At 46.4% G+C, this 20,136-nt stretch overlaps 1 protein-coding gene across 1 annotated transcript in view; it reads right to left on the bottom strand.

Moving 5' to 3' along the window:
* Positions 1-1,251, bottom strand: part of LOC119402407 (probable cytochrome P450 12c1, mitochondrial) — a 156,121-nt gene extending 154,870 nt beyond the window's left edge. The window contains exon 1 of the mRNA XM_037669547.2: positions 1,125-1,251. The gene's annotated coding sequence lies outside the window, so the exon portion shown is untranslated. The remainder of the gene's footprint in view (positions 1-1,124) is intronic.
* Positions 1,252-20,136: the final 18,885 nt, after the last annotated feature.

The raw sequence follows: 20,136 nt of genomic DNA, 5'->3' as shown, positions 1-20,136 counted from the left end.
CGGGTCAGCAGTCGAGCACCATAACCACTAGACCACCGTGTATAAGAAGATTCCAACACAATCTAGAAGGTTCCCAGGCATTAGGGCGCAGCTTGCGCAAGGCAGCGGCTACGCGTGCAACGGACTTGTTAGATAAAACTAACAAAAGCAGATGCGTGGCAATATTATACCCGCCTTCGTCGTCATGCCTTGATTCTGCTTATAAGTGCATTCACCAGATTGTGGTCTATAAGTACAAAAAATAGATCAAATCCTTTCGGCATCGCTGCCGCTCCTTATGACGCTGTTGTTGTTACTGTGATCTACAAAGCAGCAAGAATATTTTTTAGCCACATGCGGCGCGAATGAACTTTCGGTGCTCCTCGCTTAGTGGATAGTGTAGATACTGCATGTAATATAAATAATACCCCAAACTTTCCTAAATAACAGTCCTTCCCAACGCTATGCGTCAGGTAACGATTGCGCACAAGTAATATAATTATAGGATATAACCTCATTGTGTCACACGGGCCTTTTTTTGCGCAGGTTTTTTTAGATTTTAGCACCTGGTAAAACATAAGATAAAACTTGCACCTAATGAGCAGTACTTCTGCCATTACATCATTACCAAGCACTTGGTAAGAACTTGAACGCGTAGAAACGCGCTCAACTATGAAGTCACACGAAAACCAATGCATTGGGCCAAATATTTGCTGAATGCATGTATCAAAAGTATTGTTCTTGTGAAACTCGGGAATTTGCTCTCAGCGAATGTCGCTTGCAAATTTATTGACTGAAAATTTGCAATATTTCTATGATTTTTATATGCGAATAGTCTATGTCAACTCGCGACTTTGTCTAACAGATTCTTCATTTCACAATTACTGAATGCATTGACAGCTGTCATCTTCATTTGCTGCATTTTTTTCGCACCCATCCACTGCCGAGCTCCAGAAATATAGTTCTCCTGGACTCTTTGATTATTTCTTCAAATTCTGCTAGAAAAATAGCAACTATATCTCGATACTAACCAAAAATCCAATCCATGGTTTTGAAATGGGCTGTTAGATTGCCGTTGAGCGAAGTTTACGTTATTTGGAACGATAGTAAAATCGTTACTAAAAGACACAAATGGTTCTACTCACCAAGAATAGGAAGATATATCCAGGAACTTCCCACAATTGGCAGAGCTGGAATTCTTGGAACTTCGCTGAAAGGCTTGGCAAACGTTAGCCCATCGCCAGATCTTAATGAACTGACGCTGAAACATCGTTTCCATATTTGAAAATAAGGTAATATTCCCTGCTTCGTCTGCCTACATGAAGCCGAGAGTAACATCCTGACCCGTTTTTCGCGTCAGCTCAGTGCGTCAACAAGCACCGTCGCATTCGGCCAGAGTGGCAGACAGGTGTGCTTCGCCAGACGCGATGGATGTGCGTTGTGACATCAGGCTGTAAATTACTCATGAGGCACGATGACGACAAAATCCCATGGGGGTTGTTGCGCCCGCTTTTGCTGAATTTGTTTCGTTGATGTTGTTTATTATTCTCCAGTTAACTAGTTAACCACTCCGGCAAGCGACAAATATTTGTGTGTGTCGCGTCGGCCCACATGTGCAAGAATTCTTTTGCGAATATTGGCTAACTGGCTCAACTAGGCCAAAATTTCACACACACACACACACACACACACACACACACACACACACACACACACACACACACACACACACACACACACACACACACACACACACACACACACACACACACACACGCACACGCACGCACACACACACACACACACACACACACACACGCACACGCACGCACACACACACACACACGCACACGCACGCACGCACACACGCACACACGCACATTTATGTGTGTGTGTGAAATTTTGTCCTAGCTGAGCCAGTTAGCCAATACTCGCAAAAGAATTGTCGCGAGTGTATATATATATATATATATATATATATATATATATATATATATATATATATATATATATATATATATATATATATTGTAAACTTGTTAACGCCCTCGTTGGCTAGACTCCAGAGTTTTGTTTATTCTTTTGTACTTTTAATTCTTACTCGCGTATCGAATAGCGAACTGAATATGAATGAAAAAGTTTTATTTCCTTTTCAGGGCTTGCGTTTCGAACGTAAAGCAGGCAGATTTACCCGCGTGTAAGGGGCAGGGTGCAGTCCAATTCAATTTTGACTACCTCGCGCAGCGCGCTATAGTGTTTGGTCTGCACGTAAAAAACAATAAAACGCGGCCAAAACTCCGAAGAGCGATCATGTTTTTAAGCAACGCGTGAATTGTAGTACGAGGTGCTCACGAGTGTCGAGCCTATTTGGCACACGGGTCCGTTGCGTAATCGTTAAGTCGGTTCACGGAGTAAATGTTCTGGGTGTCGTGCTTTTACCGTTAGGCGAAATATTGTCGCATATGCGGTCAGGTGTGCTAAGGTGCTCGTCCTGTTGACGAACAACACAAGCAGATAAAAAAAAAACACAGTCTCAAGGAAAGTAAGCACAGAACGTTTTTTAAAACAGTTGCGCTCTTGATGAAGCTTATCGTGCTGAGGTTATTCGGTTAGTGTTCGCCGGTTCACTCCGCAATTTTGGAGGGAACAGTCATTGAGAGGCACAGCTGTGGCTGTAATTCCGACGGGGTTACAAATTGTTGATGTCGTGCGTACGTCTAAGCGACATTTTGTTCAATATTTGCCTCTGCGACATGTGCGCACCACCTGCTTTTGAATGTGTGATTAAGGCAGAGCATGGGACTACGGATAATGCGGTGTCCGTGTTTGGGAGACACAGGGCCCCAAATTCGCGTATGGCATGCGACTTCTATGAAATAAATGCTTCAGTGAAATTCAATTCATATTGAATATAATCAAGCTCTAAGTTAGTTTACTGATTTACATTCGTAAAAATACTATGAATGAAGGCTCGTCAGTAATATCTTTTGTTGTTGTCATCAGTTACGTATACTGTATACAAGCTAAACACTTTGACTATGGTATCTTGTTTGAGATTTTATTGCGATAGCAATTATATGCACGGACTCGGCTGAATTTTGCCGTCGCCGTCGCCCTCATGCACCGTATATGTATAAGTATGTATATACATAAAAAAGCCGCAAAGAAAAATAATTCAGGAAAATTCTTCCGGAGCGCGGAATCGAACCAGGGACCTCTTGCTCCGCAGCGAGCGGCGCTAACCGCTACGCCACGAAACGCAGATCCTCCACTTAGCTAACGGCGAGCGTTATTACAAACCCTTTACCGCTGGACGGACTCGGAGACGGCCGGCGCTTATAAGCGTTTCTTCATTACCAGCGAGATGGCGCTAGGAGCACGAGGGGCGCATTTAAAAGTCGTCGGCGAGCTCGCTCGCTTCTTCTTATTGCGCAGGGAGAACCTTGCCCTTCCGCTGTCTGCTCGCGCGGTTTTCTGGTGGTGAGGGGAAGAGGGTTGTTTCAAGCTTTCACTGTGGTGTCCGCGCTCATGTTACGGAGCGTACGAAAGTCACTCCAGCTGAAGGGACGCCCCTAAACGAACAAACAGACGATGAGCGCGAACTATCAAGTGTCACAGCTCGACACTTGAAGCACGCTAGTTTGCTTCGCTGCTTCGGCCGCGTTTGCAACAGGAGCGCTGTTCAAACTGAGAGTATCCATTGGCGAGCCTCACTTCGTATAGCATTAGTTTCTTGCTATCGCATTCATTGCTTCGCCCTTGCGGCGAAACTGTGACTTTTTATAATTGCTTTACAAGCTTTGTAAGCCCAAAAAACTGTTTTGAGAGTGAGACCGGGAAATAAGCGATAGTCGGTACTAGTTGACGAGACCTGATGAGAAACTGTTCCTTGAATTGTTACCAAGAAGGGACCCTTCACCCAAACGAAAGTGGGGCTCAGTCATTCATTCTTCGCTCGTCCAGATATTGTGAAAAGAGGAATAATGTAAACTAAAAGAACTTGTTGTTGGGCTAGTTGGTAGATCATTTTCAAATGTTAATTAGAGCGCAACCACACGACACATTCACACACCCACACACCCACACACCCACAACCCAGACATCAACCACGCACAGCGCTGTGCGTGGTTGATGTCTGGGTTGTGGGTGTGTGGGTGTGTGAATGTGTCGTGTGGTTGCGCTCTAATAAACTTTTGAAAAAAGGAATAATGTAAGTTTCTAGCACCTGCACTCTTAATCATGTCCTGCTTAAAGCGTCTGTCTATAGGCTGGAAACGAGAAGGAAAATGTAACGCCTATAGACTGTGTGTTTAGCCGGCACAACCTGTAGGCAGCGCCGTCTGTATCCGTCCAGCGGCGTGTAACGCAGGGGGCTAGCTTTCTCAGCGGCTCATGTCATAGGCGGTACTCAGTATAGGGAGGAGAGTTTCGCATCGATTCTCGCCTGGTTATACAGAGATCTCCGTCTTCTACGTGGCTATGCATGTCCTAGGTACGCATGGTGTGTCCCAGCTACGGCGTGTCCTAGCTATAGGTGGTCTATGAAGCAGCTCAAAAAATTATCGTAGCACTAACCGGGGATTTGGAGGCTTAGACACATATTTATTGACATACATAATCTATATACACATATCAACTTCAGAAGTGAACCACAGAAAATTCACAACGAACACACGGAGATTCGAAATCGCGTGCATTCAATCAGCAAGTGCGTACGCTAACCCCTACACCCCACCACGCTACGGCGAAGGTTTTCAAAGAACGGGGTTATATTCGCAATGCCCACTGACTGTCACGCCACCAAGCGGGTGTCAGGTGAACCCCCTCAAGAAGGGTTAGCAGACGACAAACTGACAGCTATGACAGCCGCTCCTTCGTTAGTCTGTGCTAGTCTGATTGTTAACGCGTTGGGAGGAAAGGAACACTACAACTTTGCACGTTTCCCGCATCACTGAACAAACCGGGCCATCTGTGACACGATAAATCTGATTCGGTCTTGCGAGACGCGAAGTTTTCGTGAAAACACGTGGCAGGCAACTCGCGCATCCAAACCCACATCGTATACGTATCAGCTAGCTTCGCGAAGATTGCGTTAACCACGTAGGTTAGTTCAATGTTACCGTCTGACCTTTTTCAGTTGACAGTCACGCCGTTTTACTTGTACAGAGTGATTCCTTTAGAATTGACCTATTTCAGTAGACTGCAGTTTTGTTACAAAGTATCCGATTTTAATCCGGTTTGCGGCAAAACATTTAGGATGGACAAAAATGTAATGGGCTTTCGGTTTTTTTTTTTATTGGAACGCAAGGAAACAAGTACAACAAAAAATATAACGAAAACCGCGTGAGATGCTCTCCAGAGAGGGATGGCTTGTGCCTCCAAAACGGTAAAACGTCTGATTGCATTGCGGCATGCCCAACGTGACCACTAAAGGTTTGTAAAGGTTACACAAGTTTATAATCACCTATCCCACAGCAGATGTTGCAATGAGCACCCGAAACGTCAAACTCATCTTACTTCAACAGTATGCAGCCCCTCAATGTATGAAATTTCGCGGAAACCTGCTGTTGCTGTTATTTCTTATTTATTCTTTTTTTCTGCCTTGTACATAACTTTTAGTCCTTCGTGAATCTTTCACTGCAGACTGTATGAACATCGGATAATATATAAGACTATTACAGCGCAATGAAATAGGTTTGTTCTAAATGAATCACCTTGTATATAGCATTCGTCAGTGTTCTTATAGTGCATGATTCCCATAACATAGAACGCGGGAAGTCGCGCGAGCATGCGATGTCCTCTTCTATAACTGAGCAATCTCGAAGTGGCAATACTTAAAAACTCCGCGCTTTAAACTTTGTCAGAAAAGCTGTTATGAATCATGAGAGCGACGTTTCTGTCATTCGAGATTGCGTTCGCTCGACGGTTATCGTGGAGCGAACGCTATCAACGTCGTCCTTCACCTCTGAGTTGCTTTCATAGCCAGCGCTGCGCACCTTGTTTTTGTGCGCCGTTGTTGACAATTTTGAGAGCAACATGTCCTCCCAGTCGAGATGTTTTGTAAACACACCGACGCGGAGAGGTTGAAGTCTCTCGGTGGACGAAATTCTTCAGATTGCTTTTAGCAGTGATGTTGAAAGAAACCATCTTGACGACGAGGATTTTTCACTGGACATAGAAGGCTGTGAAAGCACCGACAGTGACAGCGACAACAAAGATCAGCTGGTAACTCACGAAGAGCGAGTTGCACTTCACGTCCCCTCGTGCAGTCTGATAAAAAGATCGTCAAAAGAGGGTCACGGCACCGTGGCTCTCTTCGGGTATTCATTTGACCCCTTTTGGAAGACAGAAGCAGAAAAAGAGACTTAGCATTTTTAAGGGCGTCACTGGACTCTTGTTAAGCGCGTTTCGATTGCCTTCCGTGATGAAGGCGCCGCCGTATAGGCCACACTAGAGTTACTGCATATGCTACAGACTGTTTGTTGGCCTTGTTGGTACTTGCTTAATGACATAATTTAGCCACGCAAGAGCACATACAAAGAGCAAAGAAACACACAAAGAAAAAAGTCACAGTTTCGCCGCAAGGGCGAAGCAATGAATGCGATAGCAAGAAAAGCGGCCCGTGATGGACGCGCTGCTACGCTGTAGAAATATCTGCCCTCCGGCAGCAACTAGCGCGCGAGCAGACAGCGGAATGGCAAGGTTCTCCCTGCGCAAATATTAGAAGAAGCGAGCGAGCTGGCCGACGACTTTAAAATGCGCCCGTTGCGCTCCTTGCGCCATCTCGCTGAGCACCTGCCGTCTCGGAGTCCTGCCAGCGGTAAAGCGTGTGTATATAACGCTCGCCGTTAGCTACGTGAAGGCTCTGCGCTTTGTGGCGTAGTGGTTAGCGCCACGCTCTGCGGTGCGAGGGGTCGCTGGTTCCATTCCTGCGCTTCGGAAGCACTTTTCTGAATTATTTTTCTTTGAAACTTTTATATATATACATACTTATACATATACAGTGCATGTCGGCGGCGACAGTGACGGCAAAAACCAGCCGAGACTGTCCATATAATTACGGGCGGCGTGTGTATATAAACACACACCGCCCGTCCTGTCGTTGTGTGTTTCTTTGCTCTGTGTATGTGCTCTTTCCCGGCCAATATATCATGTATATGCTACCTTTAGGTAGCAGAGTTGCGCATCTGTCTTCTAAACGTAACGCCGCTAGCAACCATACATTGCGGAGAAGCTGACGCTAGCGCCAAGGTTTGTATTTTTCGACGCCGCCGCTGCAGCGAACTGTATTAACACAATTCATTGACAGCCAATGTTTATCGCTGGTCTCCGACACGCCATACATGGTAATCAGCGACACGGTATACATGTCGCCTGCAAAAACGAAGTGCGACTGCACCGCATAGCTGTGTTGCTAGCCGAACCTGTGCGCAACTATGCTACCTAAAGGTAGCATATACAGTAACTCTAGGCCGCACATGTCGCGCGTTTGCCGTTCGGCGCCGTTTTGGCGGCTCGCCGACGGACCCTGGCTGGCGCGGTGCATCCGCCTCCTCTCTCAGTCTCATCGGTCTCTTGGAACGCGTTGCGTTGGTTGCGCGGGTTGCGTCAGTTTTGTCTTGGTAGTTTTGTGTTCGAGTGAACATGCGCATCTTCGGTGGCGGTGACGCGAGGCTCCGTGCTCAATGTGACGCTTGGAGGCCAGAATATTCGTGGAGCTGCGGACACGTACAACGTGCGCCTGTTGACGGTGAGTGTACTGCTTTTGTATGTATACGAATTATTCAGCTTTTGCTGGGCGTCTGCAGCAGCTCTGCGGAAGTAGGCTGCCAGCCATTTCCAACAGCAGCCTGCGTCCGCGGGGCTCTTGCGGATGCCCAAATAAAACTGTCAGTTAACGAGGTGACACCGTTATGCGCATTGCTACACAAGCTCCGATAAAATGAGCGATGCATATCGCCCATCGTGTCTCCCCTGCTGAAGGTGCAAGATATCGTTTTGAGATGCGCTTTAGTCTACTTCATAATCGACATTGAGTGTGCAGCATGCTTCCGCGCGTGCGAACGTGAAAAAATAAGTGTGTACAGAACACTTATACGCGCCAGATATAATGGTTTTTTAAAGACGATAGTCTTTCTTGGGGAACTTAAACGCAGAAATTTTGGTCTGTCTTTCTGTCTGTCTTTCTGTCTGTCCTTCTGTCTGTCTTTCTGTTTGTCGGCACGTCCCTCGATTCAGCCACTCGGCCAAAGTTGAACCACTTGCCCAAGGGCCAGCCATCGTGAACGGCTGACTAGGTTCATACTTGTGTACATTGTTGATCAAAAAGCAAACATTACGCATATATGAGGCGCAACATCACTAGGTATGTATTAGGCGGTGTGTTCCTTTAACAGAAAATACATAGATACGCAATTTTAAAGACCTTGATGGTATGCGTTTAACGTTGAGACAGTAACGCGTTTATTAAAAGATTGCCACAGCTGAAGCGATCAGCGGTCCAAGCCGAGCAAGCGCGAGTGCCAACAACAGCCGTCTTCGTCTTCTTCTATCGCAGGCGTTCTTGTCTGCGCCCTACCATGTTACAAATCACTCCCCCGCGGAAAAGGAGCCATCCTGGCGACCTAAGGAACAGGTACAACTGGTGGGTCATAATGCGGCTTCAGTCGATCGACGTGAACAGTCTCGCGGCCGCGACGACGGCGGTCCGTTGATGATTGAACAGGCTCAATCATATAGTTAACTGGGGATGCTTGACGTAGGACGCGGTAGGAGACTTCGTACTTAGGCAGTAGCTTTGTGGAAAGGCCAGGAGCGGAGGAGGGAACGCGAAGCCACACCAACGTTCCAGGCGAATACGGCTGAGGAGGCAGGTTTTCGTCGTGACGGTCCTTCTGGTCCTTCTCGCCCTACAATATTACAACCCTAGTTTCTTAAGGTGCGCTGAAAATGCGACTGCGCTGAAACTTGTCTTCCTCCGTGCCCTCTGCACAAGCTCATGTTGTGTTTCGGTTTCGGTTCAGTATTGCATTGTACGAATGACAGGGGGCGCCGCTCTGGCATTCCTGTTTTACCCAGGCGACGTGTAAGTAAGAGAGTTTGTGGAGAGTACTCGTTGAGTACGGACGTTTCTTCTCCTTCGGCGCATCGCGCCAAACAGCGTGTTCGGGCTGGCCGGCGTCCCCACCGGTCGCGTTGGTCACCGCCGGTCTTCGCCTGCCGCAGCGCCGGGACTACCAGCCCGCAACACAGCACTCGTGTTTCCCGACGTATTGCCAGATGGCGTCCATATCTCACGCAGCGCCTCTTCTATCGTCTTTAGACGACATTTGCAGCGAAGCACGCAGATACGCGGCCAATTTTGTTGGCTTGACCTCCTCAGTCCGTGGGCACCCATTTGTGTACATTTGAAAAACGTGCGCTGTTCTCGTATAGTTGAATACCGCTCGGCGAAAGTGGATGTTTCTGCTAGGGGAAGCGTCGATTAACAAAATAATAACGACATGTCGTCGTAGGCCCATCTATTGGAGCCGGGATTTGGAGCCGGTAAGTTCTCCGACATGCGGCGCACGCTTTTGCTGCTTGGGCAGGTATCTGCGTTGTTGTGGCCCTCGTTCCGTGAATCTACTTTCGGTCAAGCTGGAGTGGTGACGCTGTGTTCCGGGACCGGCCTGTGCGCAGCATCGGATATCACCTGGCTTCCTGCGGCAGTCGGTAACGTCGACAGACAGCCGCTATTCTCGCACAACAGGCAAAATGACATCGGAAGCGTCGTCCCGCCGCGCTTCGCTGGCTGGGAACCACGTGATGACCAAGAAGACTACTTAAGCGAGCAGCACTAGGCCACCGTGGGATTTGCAGCCCGCACGTTCTCCGACATGCGGCTCACGCTTTTGCTGCTTGTGCAGGTTAGTCGAAACTGTCCGTTTACGACTCGTATATTTCTACTAGATGTGCCGGCTCCACCCACTCTGGCAGGTGTGACATTACCTTGTCACAAACGGGTCTGTGGGAGGGGTGGGAAAAATTGTTGTTGTTTTTTATTAAGCAGAACGCTGTATCTTGTGTTGTTGCTGTTACTATCGACGTTGTTATGCGACGTTGAGCTAAATCCTGGCCCTCGTGACACAGATAACTAACTTTCTGAAAAACATCCAGGATGGCCAAACTGCCATTGGGAGTAAACTGCCATTGTGAGATTCCATCGATGCAAGACTGACGAAACACGAAACATTAATGAGAGAAATGAACAAGAACTTAAACGACACTCAACGACAAATGCAGGAGGTTAATAAATTGGTCTCCGAGCAAGCCGATGTAATTAAGTATCTCTTAGATGAGGTAAAAAATTTAGAAGTGAAAGTTGTGGATTTAGAAAACCGAAGCCGTAGAATAAATATAGTATTCTACGGTGTAGAGGATAATGATCACTTTGAAACATGGGACAAACGGGAGCAGCTGATTCAAGATATTTGTAAAACTAATCTGGGCATTGAGCTTAAATCAGTTGATAAGTCACATTGAGTGGGACGTTTTGACAGTAAAGCAAAACGGCCAATCATTGTAAGTCTTTTATCATTCAAGGAAAAACGAGTAATTCTGTCAAACACCAGGAAACTTAAAGGGACCGTGTATGGTATCGACCAAGATTACTCAACTGAAACGCGCGCTATCAGAAAAAAAGAACTATGGCAATATACTAAAGTTAAGAAGGTCGACAAAAAAATAAAGTTAAACTGAGTTTTGATAAGCTCATCGTGAATGGTAGAGCGTTTCATTGGGATAAAGAAAAACAGGAGGTTGTCCCGTTTTCGAAACCATGACCAATAATAAAAGTAAAGCTCACGAACAGAAAGATATTGTTGTCCTATTAGTTAATTGCAGAAGCGTAACAAATAAAGTAGACCAGCTTGCTGGTTTGATAGAATCAGTGGAAGCAGATATCGTAATGGGCATGGAATCTTGGCTCAATCCAACTATACGAGATAGCGAAGTGTTTCCACAAGATTACGCGGCTTGCCCTAAAGATTGGCCGAGCCACGGAGGGGGCGTTTTTCTGCTTGTTCGTTTGACACTGCAGTCTAGCGCTCTAGATATCTGTCACGAGGCTATCGAAAGAGTCTGCTGCAAAATCGTGTTGCCTAACAACTCTAGTTTGGTTGTTGGCTCGGTCTACCGTGCGCCGAACTCTGATCTGTGCGCAATTTGTGCCTTATATGAGATTGTCTCAGAAGTGTCTGGCGAAGTGATATTGTTCGGTGGTGATTTTATTCTGCCGGACTTGTGTTGACAGGATGATTATTGGGGCATTGTTGCTCGTTGTGCTGCGAACACTGAATTGAAAAAGGTTCTAGAGAGATATGGTCTAGTACAATATGTAAGAGAACCAACACGCGGAGGTAATAACCTAGATTTGTTGTTTTCAAGCTCACCTAATGTAGCAAACTCTACAACAGTCGTGCCAGGAATTAGCGACCATTCGGCTGTTGTTGCGACAGTCAAGACCAAAAGTCAACGATTCACTTCTTGCGAGAATAGAAAGATATTTTTTATGATAAAGGGGATTATGAAAGTATAAACCAAAAACTGCTTCAATACCTGCCTACTTTTGAATGCTTAGCGGACGAATGCAACATTCATGAACTGTGGAATACCTTGAAAGTGAAATTGGGTGAGCTTGCAAACGAACATATACCAAATGTACATTCTTCCAAACTTAAAAAAAAAACGTAAGAAACCTTGGGTTACATCATCCATCATACGAATTATACAAAAAAGGAAACGAATCTTTGCGCAGTATAAGAAAACAAAGAGCAAGGCTCTTTATGAGAGGTTGGCATAAATAACGCTTGATTATAAGCTCAGTAGTACGATCGCAAAAGAAAACTATTTCAAAGGACTAAAAGCAAGGTTGAAAACCAATCCTAAGCTTTTTTGGAAGTATTTAAAGGGGTGCGGATTAAGTGATCTGGGCATTCCAGAAATCGTTTGCAATAAGCAAGTCGTCACGAATGACGAAGCTAAGGCAACGTTTCTAAATGAGTTCTCCCGTTTAGTATTTCTTCCAGTGAAAAACGACAGTTTAACGACCCCAGCTAGTAATGTGCCGCCTATGGCGCAGGTAGAACTCAGCGTGCCTGGTATCAAAAAGCTGTTGGAGCAATTGGACGAATCCAAGGCAGTAGGTCCTGACGGTATCTCACCTCTTGTGCTGAAATGGTGCGATCGTCTCCCTTTATTTTTTGTTATTTTACGCAGTCGCTCTGCGCCAGTGAGCTGCCTTACGACTGGAAGAAAGCGCACGTTGTTCCAATTCATAAAGGTGGTTCGAGAAAAGATGTCCAAAATTATAGGCCCGCTTCCCTGACATGTATTATATGCAAATTAATAGAACACATAATCTGCTCAGCTATCGTGAATCACCTCACAGACAACAATATCCTAATTAAAGAACAGTATGGCTTTCGTAAAGGCTTGTCCTGCACTACACAACTAGTAGAATTCTATCACGACTTAAGGTGTGAAATTGATGCTGAGGGCCAGATAGATTGTTTGTTTTTAGATTTTTGGAAAGCTTTCGACACGGTTTCCCTCTCACTTCTCGCTTCCAAACTTCAGAAAATAGGCAAACATAGTGAGGTTATCAAATTGATTGAAAATTTCTTATCGGAGCGCAGCCAGTGTGTTGTTGTTAATGGCAAAAAATCGAGTTACGCAAATGTCACCTCAGGAGTCCCACAGGGATCTGTATTGGGACCTATATTATTTTTGATATATATTGAAACGCGCTAGCAAACATTCGACGAAGAGGGGAACAAGGCTGGAACACGAGCGCTCTGTTAAGAATAATTTGACTTTTCATCTGCCTACGCATTGTAGGACCTGTGCCTGTGAGCCAGTGCTGTCTAGCATTCGAATTCTGGGCAGAAGTGGGAATGCGCTGGCCAGAGAACTAATGGAGGCTTATCATATTAAAAAGAAAGACCGTGAATGTATCAGTGACACTTCTGTTGTTCTGCGCAGTAAGGAAAGACTGTTCTTAGACACTTGGTTGTAATGCGAATATGTTTTGGTATCCCGGTCATGATTAGCATGTCGACTGTCATGTGCATTGCGCCTGCGCGCGCCACTCGGCTGTGTATATATGTAGGAAGACGTTTCTGAATAAAGTTTAGTTGCGAGTAGCGCCTGTCCTGTACATCAGTGTTCCTTCTCAGTCCTTGTCCATTTTCGCGCTAGCCAATTTTGAAGGCTGGACTGGCTCGCGAGAGACGCCGTTCACTCTTGGCCGAGCTACACCTCTGCATTGCCCATCTTGTAAACAAACGCGTTCCATCGTCACAATTGTGGTGGAGGTGCTGGGTAAGCTAGCTCCTACCAAGTGATAAAGGAGAGACACGGTCCCCTAACGACAGAACTGCGACTCGAGTTTCGCCGCAGCCGTCGACTAGTGGGCTTGGCACACTATCTCAAGAAATGAGCTCTGACGGAGACAACCAGCAACCATACGCAAGGACGTTGCCCTGCCACTACAGGGAGCCGCGGACCTTCACAGGGAAACCCGGCGATGATGTGGACGAATGGCTAAGCTACTATCAGCGGGGAAGCCGATCGAACGGTTGGAATTCGGTTAGCCAGCTCTCTCACGTGGGGCTCTTCCTAGATTTCACGGAGCTGGTATGGTTTGAAAACCACGAAGACACTTTGACAACCTGGGACCAATTTGTGGAGGAAATTAAGAAATGCTTTGGAGACCCAGCAGCGAAGAAGAAACGAGCCGAGCAGACGTTGTTGCAGAGGGCTCAAGTCACCGGTGAGACATGCACAACCTACATTGGAGAGATCCTGAAGTTCTGGAAGTCGGTGGATGCCCACATGACGGAAGAAGCCAAAGTGGGCCATATACTCAAGGGCATCGCCGATGACGTCTACTACATCCTCATTGGCAAGGAGAGCCTGGAATGTGTGGCCGACATGATTAACCACTGCTGAACCTTCGAGGCCTTTAAAACTCGTCGCATCGCATCGAAGTTCGGACATCTGGCCAACGTCACGACCGTTGCCATCGTCGATGTCTGCCGAAATTCCCTACCTGCCGACCTTTCCTCCACCATTCGTCAGATTGTACGGGAGGAACTGCGTCGCCATGTCTCTGCCCCCGTGCAAGCTGGAGACCCGCAGTGTAGTACACCATCCACAAGCATCAATGCTGCGAGTTTCGACGAGCGCAGCTACTCCAACCGCAGTCCACGGCTGAGGGCTCCGCCACCAACGGCTGCTTACGACAAGTCGTCTTAGGCGCCCCTCAGCAGTTATAGCTACGACAGCCAACTGCATTCGTTTCTGTCCGACTGACAACAGTTCCCTGAGTATCCTCACCACGCCGCAGTATTCAATGTGCCTCGGGAACGCCCTGTGTGCTACCAGTGCGGCGTTCGCGGACATATCGCCCGGTTTTGCCCATCGCGACGTCGCCCACGCACGTCGTTTTCTGACCGACCAGCGATGCTTCTACGGCGAAACCAACAGCCCGATTACACCTACTGGCCTTCCGATTCAACTGCCCAGAAGCACGGGTACCGGCCGAACATCCGCAGTGACTCACCTGCCTCTGTGAGGAGCTTGACACCTCCTACTACGCGCCAGCGACGGTCACCATCTCCCCGACGCCGGCCGCGGCTTTCATCTGAGCCACCGGGAAACTAGCCGGCGCGGCCGATGGAGGCGAGGTCGCTGGACGTACCGCTTTGCACACAAGTATGCCTCCATTAGTTTCCATGCTTCGTAACAAGGTTCACGTACCCACTGACGATGTTCCCACGATGGCTCTGGTAGACACCGGTGCAACTGTTTCTGTAATGAGTTTAGTTTTCAAGGCAAGACTCGGCCGCAAGGTTATGTTTTATTGGGATAAGTCTGCTACCTTTCGAGCAGTGAGCGGCACGGCTTTGCGTCAACTAGGTGTGTGCACTGTGTCAGTCTGTGTTGCTGGCAAGGCGTTCAAGGCAGAATTTGCAGTGCTCGCTCATTCAACGCGTGACGTTATCCTTGGAATTGACTTTTTGCAAGAGTGCCGTGCAACTGTGGACTGCGGGGCAGGCGAAGTTCTGTTGTCTGCCCTCGCCCAGCAGCCTCAGCGTAGCAGAGACGACAACCTCGTTGTAGTTAAAGACGCTATTCTACCGGCATGGTCTACGGCCAGCGTGCTCGTTGCTGCTTCGAATGCCGACTCGAGTTTCAGTTCTCCTGACATTGCGATTGAGCAGTTGCCTTTATCTTGCGTGAAGAAAAACATCTTCCTTCCTGCATTCAGCGTCCTATTTTTCATCGGTGGACTTGCGATCCGGGTATTGGCAGATTCCCATGGGTCCAGCTGACAAAGAAAAGACGGCTTTTGTTACACCCGACGATCTGTTTGAATTTAATGTTATGCCATTCGGCTTGTGTAATGCCCCCGCCACATTTGAAAGATATATGAACACCGTTTTGCAGGGCATCAAATGGGAAATCTGCCTGTTTTACCTGGATGATGTGGTGGTTTTTGGCCGAACATTTGAAGAACATAATCATCGCCTTGACCTCGTTCTAGCCTGTCTGGAGGAATCTGCGCTTACACTGAACTAAAAAAAAATGTCGCTTTGGAGAACGTGAAACCTTGGTTCTTGGCCACCTGGTGGATAAAAATGGCGTGAGGCCGGACCCGCAGAAAGTCGCCGCTGTCAGCACCTTCAAGCAGCCGCTTTTTGGGTATTACGCCCACCTTACGACTGTTTGCAGATGATTGAGTGGTGTACCGAAAAATATCTTGTGATCAGGACGCGACAGCACTTCAGGGAGACTTGAGTAGAATACATGACTGGTGTAAACAGTGGAAGAGGTGTATAAGCGCTAAAAAGTGCATCCATATGTGTTTCACTAAAAAGTAAGAACCACTGATAAATAACTACTCTATAGATAATGAGTTAGTTACCACAGTTGATGTTTCTAAGTACCTAGGCGTTGTGTTTTCTGCTGATTGTTCATGGAATGTACATATTAGTGAGATAGTTGGTAAGGCTGGACGGGCTCTGAACTTTGTTCAACGAGATCTAAGATGTCGCGAGATTGAATGAAAACGAAATGCGTTTACTACATGTGTCGGACCACTCTTAGAGTATGCCTGCCCACTATGGGATACATCGGAAGCCAATCTCACTTCTCAGATCGAAATTGTTCAAAACAGAGCGGCCAGCTACGTCCTGGGCAGGTATCGTAGAACAGACAGTGTCATAATGATGAAAGAAAAATTGAATTGGGAGTTGTCTTCGCGCCGACGGAAGTTAAGGCTCAAACTGTTTTTTTCAAATATATAACAACAAGGTAGGCATAAACAAGGATACTTACTTAAAGGCACCTTTTTTATCTTTCAAAACGTAACGATCAAAAATTCAATATCCTTGAATACCGACCCAGGACATGCATGTTCGCTAATTCTTTTTTTCCGAAGTGTGCAGCAGACTGGAACAAACTTTCGGAAAAACAAGTATGTTGTGAAAATGAAGACTTACTTGTATCTCTGCTGTACCCCCCCCCCCCCCCCCTGCTGCAACGCCCTAGAGCAATGCGAGGTAATCTCTGAATAATGAATAAATAAAAAATGTGCTATCAGTAAAAACAAGTATGGCGGCAATACGCAATGAAAGTTCGCGCAGGCGACCATGTGAGGTCAAACTTTTCTCCATTCACGAAATACTACAGTTAAATAGTTAAGTTGTGAATAAGAACGATCGCGAGGGACTAGAGGCACTTGAAAAGTTCTGACTTGTTGCTATGTCATGCCTCAGAGATAGCGCTACTTACTAACGAATGTACCCAATTGGGTACTTCAGGTCGTTGCGTTGAAAGTACATACAATTTGCTACTGTGTCGCAAGCAATTTCCGTGTAACTACGAAATGCAGGAGCTACTATTTTGGAGATGTATTGACTTGTCTGATGAAGACGACATTCTCGACGAGCGGCACAGCAGTAGTCAATGATCAGATAGCAGCAGTGATGATGATTACGATGATGATGAAAATGATGATACGCCAAAAAGCAAGGAAGTTCAAGGGCGTGATCCTATTGGAAATCTACAGAGTAAGCCCTATTTGGAAAGCAGCACAACACGAACGAGGAGGAGAAAAAGAATGGAGGCAAACGAAAAAGTGTGTTTCTCTGCCACATTGCATCAAAGCATACAACAAGTACATGGGTGGTGTGAATCTTGCGGACAGATACGTGTCCAATTACAGGGCAAAGATCCGTAGAAAAAGACGAGGGTAGCGATGCGGGCTTGTTGGTCTGTCCTTGTCTTTTCGCGCCCACATCCAAGAACCGTAGAAAAAGGTCGATTATTCGGGCATTTGTCCACTTACTGGTCTTAGCGGTTATAAATTCCTCTATGGAACATTGGTTCGAACAGTGTTGTAGAAACGCCGATTCGTGCACACGTGAAGCAAATGCAAGAAGTCGAAAATGCAGTAGAGCTGGATGTTGAAATTCGCGGGTCTACTACAACCTCTCTACGTACCAAAGTCATTTCAATACCACCAAATAATGCCCGATTTCACATGCATGAGCATTTTCGAGACCACGTTGCTCTAACGTATCTGATCAGATGGCGCAATCAAGGGCGCAGTTGAAAAAGCCGCGTTAAATGCGCTAAATGTGACCAGTTTCTTTGCCTTCTAAACACATATTGCTTTCTTGATTTTCACGCTGCTTAGTCCTGATGTACCCAAATGGGTCCCACCATTTTTGCCTCGCAAATTGCAGTTTTATTTTTTTTTTCTTTTGAGAAGTGTTTCGTGGTCCTCAAATGCTTACAAGAAAGAGCTTATACGAGTTTACCTTTACTTTTTTCTCGGGTCTGAAGAGGTTAAAGACGGTAGTTTAGGATGCAGATATAGTACAATGCTTCCAGCGCGTACGGGCTCTAGTCTCTTACGTTGGACACGCCTCGCCGGTAACGTAAAAACCTTGAGACTTTCGACGGCATGCGTTGTTGCAACCGCCGCCACCGCGCACTCTTTTTCCTCGTTTCTGTTTGCTCTTCTCGTGGTTTGCCTACATGTGCGATGACGTTTGACGTTATAACAGAATCGAGTGTGTGAACGTAACTGTGGGATCTATGTGCGGTAATTCTAGCATATGAAAGTCTGATCTCGATGTAGAGGGCGTCCGCGCGCGCTGGGTGTCGTTCGGGCGCTCGTACTCCGTATTGTGTTTATCTGAGTATTTAATGATGGGTTACGTTTGTAAAACACGCGGTTAGTACCGCTCACGACGTGCCCCTGACTGCCAGCGGATGCGCTTGGGTGTCGGAATATGCCGGCGCAAAGCCGGGCTTATTCTGAAAGCAAATTTTGAAGCGCGATTTCTCAGAAAAGAAGTGCTTTCATTCGTGCATAGCCAGTGCCTATTGCGAAACGAGGTTCTCGCCTACTTTTACGTGAAAATTTGTTGTCGTTGGAAAATTATTTAAAATTAAATAAACTTGTCACATGTGTGTACAGTAACGGTGTGTTGAACAAAGGGTGGTTTGAAATACAATAATCAGAGTGCGTGTGTGTGTGGGGGGGGGGGGGGTGTTGGTTATTCCCAGAATCCCGGATCGCTTCTGCCGCCTCTTCACTCCAGTTGACAGCCACACTACGGGAAGCGGAGGTGTCGCTATGGTCTGGCGCCTCGCCACTTGTGATGGGAAAACCAACAGCGGCGTTCGCCCTGTCAACGAGGCCGTCGGTCCTACATTTCCTTTGGTTGGACAAAACGACGTACGAAACTAGGTGAGTGGCACCCATGCAGAGGAGCCTAAGCCACTTTGATTTGTTGTTTAAAAGAGGCTCAAGTCATCTTGTGCTGCAAGATTGTCACCAAGTGACGTGTTACAAAAAACTGCTATTTGCAAGTTGTGGTTTAAGCGATAACGGCAAAAAACTTGGTTCCTTACCGTGCCTACTTGCATTTGTTGTTTTGCTGTGAGCATTCATTATTTCTTTGTAGATCACTAATTGTGTACGTTTTGCAAACTCTTACTGCAATTCCGTTTTCTCATCATAGTATCACGTTCTGCTTTTCAGATACAGTTTTTATGGCTGCTCACGTTGAACAGGAGCGACAACATAGCAAGTCACAACTCTCATGCCTCCAGCCGTCACCACTTTTTGATTTATTCATAATCATAAGGAATAAATATGTAAACATGATGCCGATTTCTGCAGTTTATTTTGCACCACATGACACTATGCACATCATAGTCACACATTTTAGTTCGCTATACTCATACAAGCAAGTAAATAAGGAATACCTCAACTGCTTAATTGGAAATTACAGACCACCTTTTCGTGCTTTCTAGATTACTCTGCTGAAAAAGAAGTGGTGTTGTGACGAGTTTCATTAAAATAATGCTAAAATGGAACTATTCTTTTTTTTTGCAGTCGCTGGGCACAACTGCAAGTATTATTGAGCTTGCGTAAAATGATTACTTCACTATTTCCAACAGTAGTCGCGTAGAAGTAAAGCATGGGTCAATTGAGTAGCTTACAATAGTTGTGGAGTCGCCTGACGCTTCGGTGTGTCGTTTGACCCCCGTAGGAGTATTACCGGTAAGAGTCCTTCCACTATTCCTAAGAGGGTCAGGGAACTCTCCTAAAGCGCGCCAACTCTGACCCACCAAGAGAGTCACTAACTCTTTAAAGATAGTCGTATACGTGGCAAGTCATAACTCTCCGAAAAGAGCCACGCATAATCTATTTATTTTCTTAGCGTGTGCGTTAATGTATTTTCAAGTTCGTAATTCACTTCGATTGTATATAATGTGTGGTAACGTTGAGCGAGATCAAAATACAAGCATAATTTTTCTTAGCGCAACTTATTGTGGATATTATGGAGCTCGGCTTGCCGCCAACACGCTCGAGCCCGACCAGCGCAAGCGAAAGGTTTAGAGCGATGAAACGTGCAGTCGTGGCCACAATTCGTTCAGTTCAAGGACTTCAGTTCTTACGTAAATTCTAGTTCATGCAGTTTTATGTCGTACCCAAAGGATTTCGCAAAGTGTCGTTGATGCACAATAACGGAGCCGAAATATAATCTTTCACACCACGGCAAATAAATAGGCGGTGAGCATTTAGCACTT

The sequence above is a fragment of the Rhipicephalus sanguineus genome, chromosome 8 (genome assembly GCF_013339695.2).
Source record: "Rhipicephalus sanguineus isolate Rsan-2018 chromosome 8, BIME_Rsan_1.4, whole genome shotgun sequence".
NCBI classification, from domain to species: domain Eukaryota; kingdom Metazoa; phylum Arthropoda; class Arachnida; order Ixodida; family Ixodidae; genus Rhipicephalus; species Rhipicephalus sanguineus.
This window is presented reverse-complemented; position numbering and strand designations above follow the sequence as displayed.